The sequence below is a fragment of the Mustela erminea genome, chromosome 21 (genome assembly GCF_009829155.1).
Source record: "Mustela erminea isolate mMusErm1 chromosome 21, mMusErm1.Pri, whole genome shotgun sequence".
In the NCBI taxonomy this organism is placed as follows: Eukaryota; Metazoa; Chordata; class Mammalia; order Carnivora; family Mustelidae; genus Mustela; species Mustela erminea.
The window spans coordinates 11,532,157-11,548,984 of record NC_045634.1 but is presented as its reverse complement, the minus strand read 5'-3'; the positions used below and the strand labels follow the sequence as shown (position 1 = coordinate 11,548,984).

Genomic DNA, 16,828 nt, shown 5'->3' with positions numbered 1-16,828 from the left:
ATTTTTTCTTTATAATATGGAACATGAGGGTAAAAGGATCTTTGTCCATTTTTTTTCACTTTGTTGTAAAAAGAACGTTTGAATGTCCTTTGAAATACTTTTATTTTTATTTTTTTTTTATTGAGTTATAATTGACATGTATTAGTTTCAGATATGCAACATAATGATTTGGTATTCGTATATATTGTAAAATCACCACAATAAGTCTAGTTAACATTCATCGCCATATGTAGCCACAAAATGTTTGGATAAGAACTTTTTATTTTTTTAAGATTTTTATTTATTTGTTTGAGAGAGGGACAGTGAAAGAGAGCATGAGAGGGGGAAGGTCAGAGGGAGAAGCAGACTCCCCATGGAGCTGGGAGCCCGATGCGGGATTCGATCCCAGGACTCTGGGATCATGACCTGAGCTGAAGGCAGTTGCTTAACCAACTGAGCCACCCAGGTGCCCCTGGATGAGAACTTTTAAGGTCTACTCACCTAGCAACTTTCAAATATACAGTTCAATATTGTTAACTATAGTCACCATGCTCTGCATTACATCTCCATGAGCAACTTATTTAAAAATACAGTTTTGTCCCTTTTGACCCCCTTTACCCATTTGCCCAACCCCCTTCTTCCATGTCAGGCAACCGCCACCATGTTCTTTGTATATATGTTTATTTGTTTGCTTGTTGGGTGGAGGGGGAGTGTTTTTTTGTTTTTGTTTTTAGATTCCAATAGAAGTGATAGTCTATGGTATTCATCTTTTTCTGACTTAACTCACTAAGCATAATGTCCTCAAGTCCATCTGTGTTGTTGCAAATGGAGAGATTTCCTTCTTTTCAGGGCTGAGTAATAGTCGTGTGTGTGTGTGTGTGTGTGTGTGTGTGTGTGTGTGTGTGTGTTTCTTTTCATTCACCCACTCGTGGACATTTAGGCTGCTTTCATATTATGTCTTCGGTGAACATAGGGTTGCATGTATCTCTTCAAGTTATTAGGTTTTGTTTTCTTTAGATAAATACCCAGAAGAAGTAGTGCCAGATCATATGGTAATTCTATTTTTAATTTTTTGAGGAGCCTCACACTGCTTTCCACAGTGGCTGTGCCAAGTTACATTCTTACAAACAGTGCACGAGGGTTCCCTTTTCTCCACATCCTTGTCAACACTTGTTATTTCTTGTCTTTTTGAAACCAGGATTCTGACACGTGTGATGTGATACCTCATTGAGGGTTCGATTGGCATTCCGCTGATGATTAGAGATATTGAGCACCTTTTTATCTACCTGTTGGCCATCTATAAGTCTTCTTTGGAAAAGCATCTATGCAGGTCCTCTGCCCATTTTTTAATTGGATGATTTGGCTTTTGCTATTGAGTTGTATCAGGGAACTTTTAAACTGATTTTTCTTAGCAATCCAAAATGCCCTGTGAAGGCCACTGGTGTAGTTGATCTTTTTAAAACCCTGTGGGACTCTCAGTTACAAATGGCAGTGTGGGTCCATGTATCAGATACTGGAATTTGACCTTTGTCACAGGCTTTGTCACAGGCTGTGTGGTTCTTAATGCACCTCTGATGTCACATGTTTGGTCCTCCTAGGAAACTATGAGCAAGCCCATTCTTTTCAAGGAAGCGGACGGAGGGGAGGAAAAGTATGAGACAGTAAAACAAGCAAACAGAAATAAGAGGAAAGCAGGAGAGGACGGGGGTTGGGGAGTGTTGAGGTCTTAGGGACAAACTTCTGTATCATTCTTGGAATTTCAATAATTTTCTTAGTCCTTAGCCATTTCCTTTAGCATGTATTTATTGTGTGCCTACCATGGTCAACCATGTTTCTTTGAACCAGGGAGGCAGTAGGGAATGAAACTGTCATCTGTGTCCTCGTGGAGCTATAGTCATGCACCTGGAATCCTGATCAAAAGCAAGGATAGGAAGAGATGATATTAGCCATGCATTCAGTAACACTTGCTGAGAGCTCTGTGGTGGCACCACAGAGAACATATAGAAGGGAAGAGGGTTAGGATATATCAGGATTCAAAGATTGTTGACATTGTAAAGTGGATGATCAGGTCATTAAGGATGTAGCATTTTTAGTAACGATTTGAAGGAGTTGAGTGAGTAATCAATGTACGCGTTTGGAAGAAGGGTGTGCTGGAAGAGGGAACAGCAGGTGCAAAGGCAGGGGTTGGCCATGGTATGTTTGATGGAGATCAGGCAGGTTGGTATGGCTGCAGCTCACTGAGTGAGGTGGCAATAAGGTCAGAAAGGTAAGGGTGGGGAATACAGATCATGTTGGCCTCTGTTTGATTCAGCGCTTGGTACAAGATAGGAAACCACTGGAAGATTTTGTGCAGATCAGTGGCATGATTAGACTTGTTTTAACTAGACTGCTGCAATTACTGCATTATTAGCAGGATAGTTTTACAAGAATATGTCATTTCTGTTCGTCTGTGGGTCAGAACTAATCAATGAAAAAAAGAAAATTGGGGCCCTTCTGTGACAGGGGTACTGATTACATTTATTGTCACAGAGAGAGCGCTCATCATCTATCTACCAGTCAGAGTAGCTTCTAGTCCTGATTGCCACAAAACAAATTACCTTGGATGTTGACTGTAGTTTTCTCACTTGCAAACAAGGGATAGTATTATCTATGTCATAATGATATAATACGGACACCTGGGTGGCTCAGTGGGTTAAAGCCTCTGCCTTCGGCTCAGGTCATGATCCCAGGGTTCTGGGATGGAGCCCCAAGTTGGGCTCTCTGCTCGGCAAGGAGCCTGCTTCCTCCTCCTCTCTCTCTGCCTGCCTCTCTGCCTAATTGTGATCTGTGTCTGTCAAATAAATTAGTTAATTATTTTTTAAATAAATAAATAAATAAATAAATAAATAAATAATATAATAAAAGATGAGAAACAAATAAGAAATAATATTTGTGAAAATATCCAACAGTGCCTGAGATAATAGAGGATCTTTAAAAATGTTAGCTGTACCCTCAATGGATTATAAAAGTAAATAAATTCAAAACCATTGACACAAACTATGGTTAGTGTGAAAATTTTTGTCATTTTGAACATATTTTTGCACGTACTAATGCATGAAAATCATACAAATCATCCAAAGTCCTTCACTTAGAAATCGAAATATTTCATCCTAGCAAACATACTTTTTTTGTTTTTAGGAATGGCTTTCTCAATCAGAATTGTGTTCAACACTACGTCTGTAAGGGTGATCACCACAGTGGTAGGCTTCTGTTAGAGAAAACAGATGGAAACAAATATAAAATAAAAATGAATGAATGAATGAATGAATGAATTTGTGGTACATAAATAATTGAAATATTAATACAGTCTTTAAAGTCTATTTTATAGAACAACTATAAAAATACATATGGCATATGTATTGAGAAAATACATATGGCATATTGCTTAAAAAGCAAAAGATTTTGTTTTTCTTTATTTTACAAATATTCCTGCATTGATTCTATATTGCTTATGTAATCAAAAGTGGACAGTACATGTAATTTAATCATCGTAATGGAATCGAGTTGCAAAGAAGGCTAGAAAGAGCAGATGCAAAGAACCTACTCAGTAGCTCAACACAGAAGCTCGATGCTCATTTTTTCCCTGTGTTTTTCTGACCATACGTAATTATTCGCTGGGGAACAGAACTGTAATTTGATGAAAGGTTGGTGATTATACAAAAATTGTTCAGAGATTTGAGATAAGGAGACAAAAAGGAATTATTTTAATGAGAAATAAAATGCAGGAGTATTCACCCAAATTCCATTCTTCTGCTCCATCGCCTTGGTGAAAAGTAGTATGACTTTCCTATATAGTAAGTGGAAAAGGGAACAACCTTAGAGAGTCATTTTATGCATTAGATGATCCTTGGGAACAATCATGCATTTGCCCATTAGTGCAGCTTACCCTTTCTACTTTTCCTGAGGAAGGCAAGAGTAGCAGTGACTGAACATTGCTGAAAATGTGGACTGTTGGCTTGGCGGGGAGGGCTTCTCCTGATTGGTTTTCTCAGGACCACTCTCCACCAATAAGATTTCAAAGAAAAGCAAGCAAGCAAGCAAGCATAAATTAACTCTAATGTGAAACATTAAGACTGAGGGTGGTTTTACAATAATTAAACCCAGTTTTGTTGGAAAGTGATAGGAAAGCACTTTGGGATGTTTGTCTTCTGGTAGCAGAGAGCTCACCAACCCCTGCGTCTGTCCCAAACCATCTTAGTGAGTCTTGCCATATTCTCCATTATGCAATGGATCCTACAGGCGATAGTGGCTTTTGTAAAGACTTCCAAAGTCAAAGTCAGGCAGGATACACAGGTAAATTGGGTGTTAATTAGATACCTGTTATATTATGAGGGAGAGAGGCATGAAAGAGGAAACAGAGATTACTTGGGGCCAAATACCTCCATAAATTCCCAAAATTTAAAAAAAAAAAAAAAAAAAAAAAAAAAAAAGCTTTACTTTTAAACATCTTTTCATCTTTTTTTAAACCTTTTTTTCCGAAGTATCGTTGACACATGATAATTACATTAGTTTCAGGTATACAACTGAGTGATCTGACACTATGTAAGTTCACCTCGAGTACAGAAGCTTGATATTTTTAAAGCTATAGATGGCAGGACTAGCTCAAGAAGGCTGAAGTTTTCTTTTTTCTCATTCTATTTGTTAACTGCCTTCTCTGTAGCCAATTGAATTTTTTGGTACTGTAAAGACGATGCATCTCTCTGACCAGAATTATTATCCTAATTCTCAGGAATGGAAACCCATGCCTGGCTAAAATGACTGAATGTGGGGCTTCTGCCCTAGTCCCATCTCTTCCATCAGTAAATGGATATTACCCATCTCAATGCTATCTTCAGTACTGTAAATAGTACCATGTTCCCTTCTCCTGCTTAATATGTAAATGTCAAAGGTATGGAAAATGACATTTGATTTTTTTTTAAATAAATTCTTGTAATACCTTAAAGGGGAAAAATGCCACGAAAATGTTGACTGTCTTGGAGTTTGATATTACAGGTAAATTTAAATGTTTGTTTTATAACTTAATTGCTTTCCAGTATTTTATAACAAAAATGTAAAAAAAAAAAATGACAGAAAAAACAAAACACATATCTCCAAACTTAGGAGATATTTAAGTGCCACTGCCTAATGCCCTTTATTGTGTTGTTGTTGTTATTGTTTTTAAATTCTGGGAATTGTGGTCATTTTAGTTGGAGCAAAACAGGCTCCTACCCTCCCTGTCAACCACCTCTGCCCCACTCAGAAGCTACTAGTTTGTTGCTGTGAATCCAGTTGGGAACAATCTATTTCCTTCTTCGTTTTTAGCTAATCTTTATGAATGAAATGTGATTAAATCTAGCAAAACTATGGAAACATCCTAACAGCATACGGGGAGCCTTCCTGTAGGGCCAGTTTGCTATTTCTGTCTAATAACAGATTTTAAAATCCAATTAGACAGGTTGAAAAAAGGAAGCCCAAGTTAAAAATATCTGCCTGTTTGATTCAGCACAGTGGGGAATGGTTTATAGGATGATCATTCATGGTGAATAGGATCTTATTGGTGAGAAACTCTCTTTTCTAGCCCATTAGAATAATAATTTCTTCCTTCTCATGCTGCTCCTAATACTTCCTACTTAATTATATCACGTTAGCTAGCAGATATTCTCACTCCCTTTATTGGAAGGAAAAATCACGATGACTTGCCCACACAATACCATCCTCATGTGTTAAGGGACTGGAGTTGACCTAATGAGAAGACATATAGATGGTTTAGGAAATGAGATGTGATTTTTTTTACACAGTAGTTAATGTATGAGAAAAGGCATGCTCAGGTCTGTCTAATGCCTACATGTGTTCATTGAATGACTCTTAAATGACCCTATTTGATTTGATTTCTTAACTACATTAGAAATAGATGAAACAATTAAGAAACCATTTTTCACCTATCATATTGGCAGATGGAATAAAATTATTCACTGCAATGGAAATTGTAAGGAAATGGGTACTCAAACATTGCTGGTGGGGTTACAAAGTGGTTTAATTTTTTTTAACTGTTTGTGAAAATACAATTATTCTCTAAGATAATCCAGTCTAAGTAATATAATTAGAGATGCAGTAAAAGGTGGTGTTTGTAGGTGCTCATTGTGGTAGCATTTCTTAGTAAGTAAAAACTGGAAACAGCCTAAATGTGCAAAAACACATGCATTTTTTGGTTCGTCATATTTTTCTTTTGCAAATAAACTTCTTTACATGTTTCCTACACAATACAATGAACAGAGAAGATTAGGTAGTATTTTTTTAAGGATTAATTGCTAAAGAAATTATGAATGAAGACAGAATATAGCCTGAAGATGTTGGAAAGCAGCAATATTAAACTTTTTATCTCCGAGCCCCTTTATACTCCAAGACCCTAAAAAGTATATTTTTTAATATGGGTTATATCCTTTCATTAGAAATCAAAGTGGAAAGGGGTGCCTGGGTGGCTCAGTGGGTTAAAGCCTCTGCCTTCAGCTCAGGCCATGATCTCAGGGACCTGGGATTGAACCCCACATCGGGCTCTCTGCTCTGCGGGGAGCCTGCTTCCTCCTCTCTCCCTACCTGTCTCTCTGCCTACTTGTGTTCTCTGTCTGTCAAATAAATAAATAAAATCTTTAAAAAAAAAAAAAAGAAAAGAAAAGAAAAGAAAGAAATCAAAGTGGAAAGAGGTTTAAAACAGAAAGATACTCAAGGACACATTTCTGATAATCACCAGAGCGATGGCATCATCACTTGTTATGTAGCCACTGGAAAATCCCACTGTAGATTTGTAGAATAAGAATGGAACAGGAAAATCACATCCTGCTATTGTTACAAACATTTTATCAACCTCACTGACTTCCAGAAAAGGTCTGGGGGATCTCTGAGGAACCCCGCACCACACCTTCAGTAGTCCTGTTATGTTTCTTCTCTTCTCCCTCTGCCATGCAAAACTACCTTTGGGATATGGAATTGCCTAAGGCCAGTGCAGCCAGCTCTGAGAGTTTAAAGGTTAAAAAAGATGAACTTCATCAGTCAAGAGCCACAGTGGTAGAAAGCATACCCCAACTAGTTTTCTTTCTCCAACTCCACAGACCACCTCATTTAGCTGCTGTAGGAGCAACCACCCCTACGATTTATTAAGAACTGATAAAGAGACTTAGAAGACCCTGTTTGCAGAAAGAGGGTCCCACAGTCACCAGGACCTGCCAAACTCAGCTGTATCACTGCCTATAGCAATAGCCTCAGACAAAAAATTCAAGAATTAAGTACATTTGTGGGGTTTTTTAATTCTCTTTTTTATCGGTTGATCACAATAGAATACACCCTCTCTATAAAACATAAAAATAATACCTAAGTCGGGATGCCTGGGTGGCTCAGTAGTTAAGCATCTGCCTTGGGCTCAAGTCATGATCCTGGATCTTACGATGGAGCCCTGTTCACTCAGGCTCCCTGCTCAGTGGGGAGTCTGCTTCTCCCTCTGCCCTTCGCCACCTGCTTGTCTCTCTCTCTCTCAAGTAAATAAACAAACAATCTGTATATATATATCCAATTATAATGAATAAAAAGAGAACCTAAGTGCCCTCTGCCTCCAACAAAATCCTCTCCCAGATCACATTTCTCAGAGATAACTAGGTCGGTTTGGAGTGGATTCTCACATCCCTCTTTGTTGCAAGTGTAGATAAATTGGAGGGCTAGGAGAGGAGTGCTGTTCTGTTTCGCTTTTTCACATACACAATATTATCTCAGAGAGAGTTCCAAGTGTCAAGTGCATGTGTGTCATTTTTTTTTTAAAGCAATGCAAGTATGTCATAAGTGGGGGAAATAGGCTTATTTCATCATTCCCTAGTTGATAGATATTTAGGTTGTTAACAGTTTTCCCTTTTATAAACAATGTTGCCATGCGAAGCACATCCCTTTGTCACCTGTTAGAACCCTAGAAGTGGAATTGCTGGACTAAAGATATCATTTTAAAATGTGATAGACATTACCCTGTAGCGTGGATTGCATATCAATTTACACATTTATCAGTAATTTGTGGGGAGTTCCATTCCCCCCAACACTGGAACGCTGCATGCAATTACCCTTTGAAAATGGTCCAGTCTGATAGGTGAATCATAATGTCCTGTCTCACTTTGCATTTCCCTGATTATCAGTGAATTCAAACTTCGTTTCATATTTTTATTGGTCATTTGTATTTCTCCTTAAAATAGGAATTTGCCCATAAACGTCACCTATTTTTTTTTGACTGGGTTGTTCGCCTTTTCCAACAGATTTATGGAACCTCTTTATGAGTAATAACACTTTATTTTGTTTCAGATATCTTCCATCCCTCTATTCCTATCTTTTAACCTTGACTATACTTCCTTCTGTCATACAGCAGCTTTTAATTTTTATGTGCTAAAATTTATCAGTCTCTTTATGTAAAGTTTCTGAGTTCTTTCTTTTCCTGCGAATTACTGTCCCCAACAGTAGAACTCCCTTGCTTTCTCCTACAGCTTTTGTGATTTTAGCTTTTCACAATCACATTTTTTTAAAGATTTTATTTATTTGTTTGACAGAGAGAGAGATCTCAAGTAGGCAGAGAAGCAGGCAGAGAGAGAGGGGGGAAGCAGGCTCCCCGCTGAGCAGAGAGCCTGATGCAGGCCTCGACCCCAGGACCCTGAGATCATGACCTGAGCTGAAGGCAGAGGCTTTAACCCACTGAGCCACCCAGGCACCCACAATCACATTTTTTTTTTTTTACCCATTTTATGTATTTATGTCTGTATCTTTTAACTAATACAAAGTATGTATCTAACTTAAATTTTTCCCAAATGAATTTGCCACAACACAATTTAGTGAGTATTTTATCTTTTATCCACTCATTTGAAGTGTTGTCGTCAACACAGGACCCCGAGGAGCTGCACTATAAAAAGTATATTTCTAGAGCCAGACGTCTGGAATCCAATGGCAGCTTTGCCACTTGAAATTTGTATGCATTTTTATTTATTTAACATCTTCCCTGTCCCTCTGAATTCATGACTTTAAAATGGATAGAATAATAGTTATTATTATACCATATGAAGATCACATAAGATAATACTTATAAAATACTTAAAATAATACCAGGCACTTTAAAAGCATCCAATAAAGTTAGCTCTTATTAAAATTTTACAACTCTAACATGTATCTGGGATCTGCTCTGGGTTGTCTATAAAAGCACCATGAAACAGAACTTGCTGTGTTATGGAAACATTTCATATCTGCACCACTCAGTGATATCCATTACCACACTGAGCACTTGGAATATGACTAGAGTGACTGAAGAATCAAAACTTATATTGCACTGGATTTTAATTAATTTTAATTTAAAATTAAGTAACCACTTGTGGCTAGTCAGCTACCATATTGGACAGTGCCAGTAAAATGTTTGCCATGGACTTCCATTAGTTACACTTTATTATGTGAAATGAGTCTTACTGAATTCCTCAGTAAGGATTATTACTGGGACCTTATTCTGAATTTAATCAAGTGATTTTCCTGGCATCATCAAGAAGAATATATAACTTTTCTTCTCTAATCTGTTTAAACTGTGAGCTCCTAGGAACAATAAATCCAGTTCCTAGTTGGAATCAATTTATTCTTTAAAAAAACAAAAACAAAAACAAAACAAAACAAAACACCTTTTTGGTTCTTATTTTATTATTTGACCACATGGTTAAATTCAATTGGATAATTTTATTTAGAGTTCTTCTACATTCATATTTGAGATTATTTAAAATTTGCTTTGCATAGTGAGTGCAAATGGTAAAATGAATTGGGAAGTTTCACATTCTAAACTCTGAAGCAGTTTGAATACTGGAGTTATTATCTGTTCTTGAGTTTAGGAGAACTGGGAATAAAACTCCATCGGTTTAGTAAGCTTGGGCTAGGTGGGGTGAGGGGCTAGATCTTTGTCTACCTAACTACTTCTTCTACAGTGACTGTCTATTCAGATATTATATGCATTCATAAGACAATTTTGAAATCACTGTTGCTCCAAAAAAAGTCTGTCCTTGGATAGCTAGCATCTTAGTGACCTAGGGCTATTATAACAAGTTGCCATTGACTAGGTGGCAAACATTTATTTCTCACAATTTTGGAAATTGTGAAGTCCAAGATCAAGGCACAGGTTTGCAAATAGCTGTCTTCTCCATGTATCTTCCCATGGTAGAAAGAGAAACAGCTAGCTCTCTTCCTCTGCTTATTAGGATACTAATCTCATCATGGGGGCTCCAACCTCCCCACGTTATGACCTTTCCAAGGCCCATCTCTTTTGGGTTTCAATATATTAATTAGGAGGCTGCCTCAGAATGAACTCCACACATTGAAAATGACTTTGGTCACCACTGCCAGTCATAGCTACGGTAAGGAGGCTACTTAAGAGCCAGAGCCTATAGGATGCGGCACCTGCTCTTGCCTCTATGTCTTGCATGAGAAATGACATTTAGGAATGATTTTTCTTCCCTGGCCACCAGAGAGGCAGAGGCTTTGTTCCTCTGGCCTGCATTGTCTTCCTCTGTAAACTGAAGGTGCTGAATCAGATGATTGCTGGGTCCTTTCAAAAGCTAACTCTCTCTGAGTCACTTCTTTATTGTATGTATCCAGAAACACAGTGTTTAAGGCCTGCCTCTGACAGCAGTTTGAGGTTAAAAGATGCAAAATGAGCCTGAACCTCTTTTGGCCCAGAGTCTATAACCACCAGTCACTCCAGAGAGGAAAAGCAGGATTTGCTCTCCAAAGTTCTTACTCATAATGGGAGTACTTGTCAGCACCATTGGTAATGACAGATTCAGAATCCGGAAACATATTTTTTCCGTGTGTATTTTCTGCCAGTCCCTGTGCTGGTGGTATTAGAGTATGACTAAATTAAATTAAACTACCAAATTAAAAATTTGGTAGTAGGAATAATTAAGGAGACATCTTTGGCTGCTTTTACATGATTCAGAAAACAGGATTTCAAAAATCTATTAAAATGTGGCTGGTCCTTTGGAAGTCTTGATTTCTAATTGTGTTTAAATTTGTACCTGTCATGATTTGGGAATTTACATCTATAAATGGTGGCAACGTGACTTTTTTCTGCCATCACAGTGGAGAACAGAAAACGCTACCCATGTGAAAAGAAACAGCTCTGACACTGAAAACTCCCTTTTCTCCCTTACGTAATGGAGTTTTTATTGAGCTTTGGCAGAAAAAGAAATGTACATTCAGGTTTGGGGAGTGAAGAAGCTCATTTATAAAACCATTTCAAAACCCACTGAAATGCTCTACCAAGAATGGATGCCCAGTCTTCAAAACTGCAGTCATTTCTTGCTCTTATGCTTCTATTTTCATAACTACGTTATCACCCCATTTTCAAGTCACGTGATTGTTAAAAGCCACTTACGAATCTGCCTTTTTATATGGGTTACAAGCATCTGTTTTCCTGCTCTGGTCATACACTGGTGGGACCCCTTTAAGATGGAGCTGAAAAACTGACAAATACTTAGCATGTTTCATTTGAAAGAATTATGATCCAGTTTTTGTTTTGTTTTTTTGTTTTTGTTTTGTTTTTTTTTTCAAAGAAGTCAACCAAGTACAGTTTCTGCTGGTTGGTTACTGTAGCTCATTTTTGGGATCACATCTGGGTTGGGCTGAATGCAGTGAACAGAACCTATCTATAAAGGTATCTCCGGTGGTCATATCTAAAATCTGGTTTATTTAGTTCTTGAATAATATCAAAGTCCCCAAATTCACTGAGTCCAAGGGATTTTTCCCACTTGCTTCAAATCTGAGCTTTGCCACAGACCACTCTTTATCTCCTTTGTTGCGAACGTGCAATGAAGCATTCTTAGATCACCAAGAAACAGGCAAGATACACCCCAGATGTCAGAAGTTTAACCTTCGAGAATGCTGTGAAGGGCAGACTGGAGGAAAAAGGAAGAGGGAACTCCTCATTCTCCTCAGGGTTTAAGCTGAGAGAGTGAGGGTGGGTGGGAACTGGGGGTGCTCTTCAATGCCTGCGTTCTGTGACCACTGCAGTGGGAATTACTGGCACCTGATTATTTTTTCTGCACTTATTCAACCTTGCCAGGGGTACAAGCTGCTCAATGACATTCTAAAAATAAATAAATAAATAAATAAATAAATAAGCTTATTTTAGCTTCAAGGACTTGGCTTGCTTTGAGGCTATGGCTTAGGAGCCTTTAAATGCAAATGAGGGAAACCCCAGGTTATAAAGCATCTGCTTCTGCAGACAGGTTTTCAATCCTGTTACCTTAGCAACATTTGCCCTTGTATTCCACGGGCCACCTTGACAGCCTGCATAATGTAACTGGCAGAAAGCAAACGTTGGGGGGAGGGAGGCACGTAGGGTGTAGCGTTGGTTCGTGGCTTGGGATCCTTCACATGATGTCCCTGCGACAAAAATAGAAACCTCATTTTCAGAAATAGAAGAAGTTGGGGGGAGGGATAAAAATGTTGATTAAATGAAAAAATATATATACATATATATCTCAGAACTAGCTGGACCTGGGAAAGCATAGATTTTCCGAAAATATCCTTCCTACCAGCCGTGCTGCAGATGTGTCACTGAAGCTCAGCCAGGCAGGCCATCTGCTGCAGTGTTTCCCTGGAAATTCCCAGGGACGCCTCCCCCGCTCCAGCCCAGCGCCGCGGAGGAGCTCGCCTGTGACGTCACTGCTGCTAGCGGGGAGGGAATCCCAGGCCCTGCGTCCCTCAGGTGGAGCCAATCATGGTCGGCTCGGCTCCGGGATGCTGGAAACCTGGGGCTTTTTACCATAAAGAATCACAAAAGCAATATGCAATTCATCCCAGTCCACAAAGCAGTTTCCTAACAGATTCTAAATTCGTGATTACATCCATCCATCCATATATATATATATATATATATATATATATATATATATATATATACACATACATGTATATATATGTCTATGTATATATCTCCGACGGTACCATCGCGGCAGCCAATCCTCCTCCTCCCTCTGGAGTTTTAACCTACCCTCTATGGATGCATGAAAAAAATGATTTTTTAAACTACTTTAAAAAATAAAGGTAATGACTATTTCTTATCTATATATTGTTATTATCTTGTAGCTTCTGCAGAAAATTGAGATTCAAATCTCGCATGAGCTATAGCTACATGGAGACCTAGAGCAATGCAATGTTTAGCTAGGATGCATTTTGTCATTCCTTGGGTGGTAGATGAAATAAGGCTTTACCCAGCTTGACACAGAGTGGAGACATGGGACCTGCTTCCTCACCTCCCTCGTGTAGAGAATTAACCTCTGGAAAAGGTTGGGAAATATGGACAAAGAGCTGCCTTTGGAAGATTGTATTACTTCTAAACGTGTTTAACTCCTATGTTCAGAATCATAGCAAAAAAAAAAAAAAAAAAACCACAAAAAACAAAAACCCGCAAACAACAACAACAACAAAACCCTAAAAATAATAAAGCAAGCTTTAGTAATGTTGGAGTGGGACACATAAACAGAAATAGGTATTCTTGGAGAACTAATCTCTTACCCAAGAGCTGTAGATAATTACAGCTTCATTGTCCTATTGTTTTTAGGCAGTAAATCACAGTAAAAATAGTAAATTCTTAGGGAATAGCTTAATCTACGTTTTGTTTTGTTTTCTTTGAATAAAAACGAAGGTGATTACAGCATCTGTTGATTGGGTACTGATTATTGGATATTCATTAGTATTTTTTATTGTCATTGTAGACTTAAATGTGAGTCCATGAATCAATCTATTGTGTTGGCATTGCTGGAAAAGAGTCATATTTTTTAAAGAAATTGGTCTGAAGGGGAAAAAATGAGCATACACCTTTCTTTTTTTTTTTTGTTCTGGACAGCGTCTAGTGTTCTGCTTATATTTTTAGAAGATTTATGCTCTCACTATGGACTCTGAAAAACAATCTGAGGGTTTTGAAGGGACGGGGGGTGGGAGGTTGGGGTATCAGGTGGTGGGTATTATAGAGGGCACGGATTGCATGGAGCACGGGGTGTGGTGCAAAAATAATGAATACTGTTATGCTGGAAATAAAAAAAAAAAAAAAGAAGATTTATGCTCTCACCTTTACAGTCCTTACCTTTTTGTCTTTCAGATCTTTTTACCAAAATACATTTGCCCTTTTTCCTCATTCAAAAAAGATTCATTTCACTTTTTCACAATTAAGCTAATATGTCCATAAGGGAAACACACACGCGCACGCACACACACACACACACACACACACATATATCCTTCTTTCAGACCACAAACAAGACATGGTTAAGTGTATATGTCTTTTCAGTAGTATTTATACACAAGAGTCCCCAAAGAAGATTTTTCTGGAAATACTACTTGACTTCACATGACTGCAAAGTGCTAGCTCTATGTAAAAATAGATTTTAAAAAAGATTTAAAAATGAAAAGGAATACAGGAGCTCTTACAAAGCTGTTTTTGAACTTAATCTCTCCATTTCTTAACTCCTTCCTTTGCTGCGTCTCCAGAATGCCACGGGGAAGAGTGTTCATAAAGCATTTGGAATTTAGAAGAATCTGTGTGAGTGCTAGTTAAAATTTTCATTATTTGCTAGGTTTAATTTGGGAAATGAATCTCAGAAGCATTAATCCCTTGAAGCAGAAAGGATAAAGAAATTCTGACCCACTAACTATAAATCCTGTTCTCTCTGCTTTTACCCTGCCGCAACAGGGTAGGTCCATCTTCTTCAAAGCCTTTCAGCAAGCTCACGTCTTTTGTCCTTTCAAATTTATAATCGCACTGTTTACCTCTTAGCTAGGAAAATCTCCGATTACCTCTCCACCCATTCCTTTTATTTATTTCCTTCTGACTTTGTCCTCTACTTCTACAACCATCACACTTGGCTGTCTGTGGACTCTTCTGAATCTTCTGGATCCCTGAACACGGAATTTTCCAGGGCCATGACCAGATGCCAGGTACTACCACTTGAAGGGAGCCGCCCTGTCCAAATTAGGAGAAAGTGGTCAGACAAAACAGGGCTCCATAGAGTTGTCTGTGTAAATAGATTTTCATCCCATTTTGTGGTGACAACACCCAGCAAATAAGCAATATTGCCAATCTGGGAAGCACTTTGCATCCAAGGTATTCCATCAGTTGCAGACAGAAGAAGTACAATGAAATTCTCTTAAAGATCAGATATTTCCTAATGGAAAACTGTGTTGTTATCTGTTTTCCTTTACCTCGGATGCCGGACAGGAGAAAATGGGAGAAAATAGTACACATCTGTTTTGCTGAAGAAATTGTATTAAAGAAAAAAACAAGTGTAACTAGAAAACACCTAACAATTCCAGAAAAGGTAATCCAATTTCTGATTATTGGGCAAGATATTAATAAAGCGCATTTATAAAATGTTTCAATAAATCCATTTTCTTAAAATGAGAAACAGTTTCCCTCTGAATGGAAGTTACAGTGCTGCTGATACTTTGTGTTAATGAAATAACTTAGAGCTTCTATTTGATTGCATTACAAAGATGTATAAATACCTGACTACAGTTAGGTTTAAATCTTGGAAAAACAGAAGTGCATTTTCAAGTTTTACACCAGAATTTTCTATGAGATGCCATTCAACAGGAGGCCCGCACAGTGCTCCTTCTATGACCTTGGGCAAGTCACTTAACCTCTCAGAGCCTTGGTTTCCTTTTTTTCTTGAAAATACAGACAATAATACTTGACCTTGTCTGACTGTATTTTTTTAAGGTTAAAAGGGCACATATAAGTGAATGTGCTTTTGTGAATAGTGATGCGCATCTCTGATTCACAGTTCTGCATTCTTACACTGTGTGTGCTCCAGCCTCGGAGGCCCTCCTTGTCCTTGTCAGCTGTGATCATGTTGCCCTCTAGTGACTGCAGTTCGTAGAGGCCCCAAGGAACCCTTGAGAGGAAAACAGTTAACGGATTTAAGAGGGAAAGGCAGGAAAGGGAGGCTGGTAGTAGAAAAGTATGGATCTGAGTCGACCAAAGCGGTAGTGAAAAGAAACACCAGCTTGCTCTGAGGAAGAGGACCCAGGCACACAGTGAGAGAAAGGAAAGAGATAGACTCGAGAGAGAGATGAGTTGTATGTGACTCGGAAAAGCTCAGTGGTCCAGGGAGGCAGGGGAACTGAAATCTATGTCCAGCTTTGCTTATTCACCACACTGGACCTTTGCAAGCTCTGGCCTCCATGACAAGCCCTGTGAGATTATTGAAATAAAGGCTCACCAAAGTGCCTGCAAGACTGAAATTTTTTTTTTAAGATTTTATTTATTTATTTGACAGACAAGATCACAAGTAGACAGAGAGGCAGGCAGAGACGGGGGGCAGGGGGGAAGCAGGCTCACCACTGAGCAGGGAGCCCGATGCGGGTCTTGGTCCCAGGACCCTGGGATCATGACCTGAGCCAAAGGCAGAGGCTTTAACCCACTGAGCCACCCAGGCACCCCAGGACCAAAATTCCTGAAGCAACATCAGAAGATGAGAGAGAAGCAGAACAATAGAAAAGGGGGCACAAAAGAAAGGTATTGAAAGGTCCACTGTGTAAGTTCTCAGTCCTCTTCTTCATAGGTCTGACGTCTCTTCAGTAGCTCAGGAGCTTAAGAACTATGAGGTGGCTGAATGATGCAAACACAATGGGAGATTTGGCCCGTTGTTGGACTATATCGTAACCACAGTTGGCCTCCAATGGGGTTGCAACCTCCATGGGGAGCCGGCCTGTGGGAGGCCGCATTCTCTGACACTGAACACTAGGAACCTCACTAATTTCTGAAGGGCACCTTCTTCTTTTGGAA

General features: G+C 38.8%; 1 protein-coding gene across 2 annotated transcripts in view; it reads left to right on the top strand.

The window, feature by feature from the left end:
- The window catches only part of NRG1 (neuregulin 1), a 1,102,231-nt gene that overhangs the window by 565,361 nt on the left and 520,042 nt on the right, over nucleotides 1-16,828 (top strand). The window lies entirely within an intron of this gene.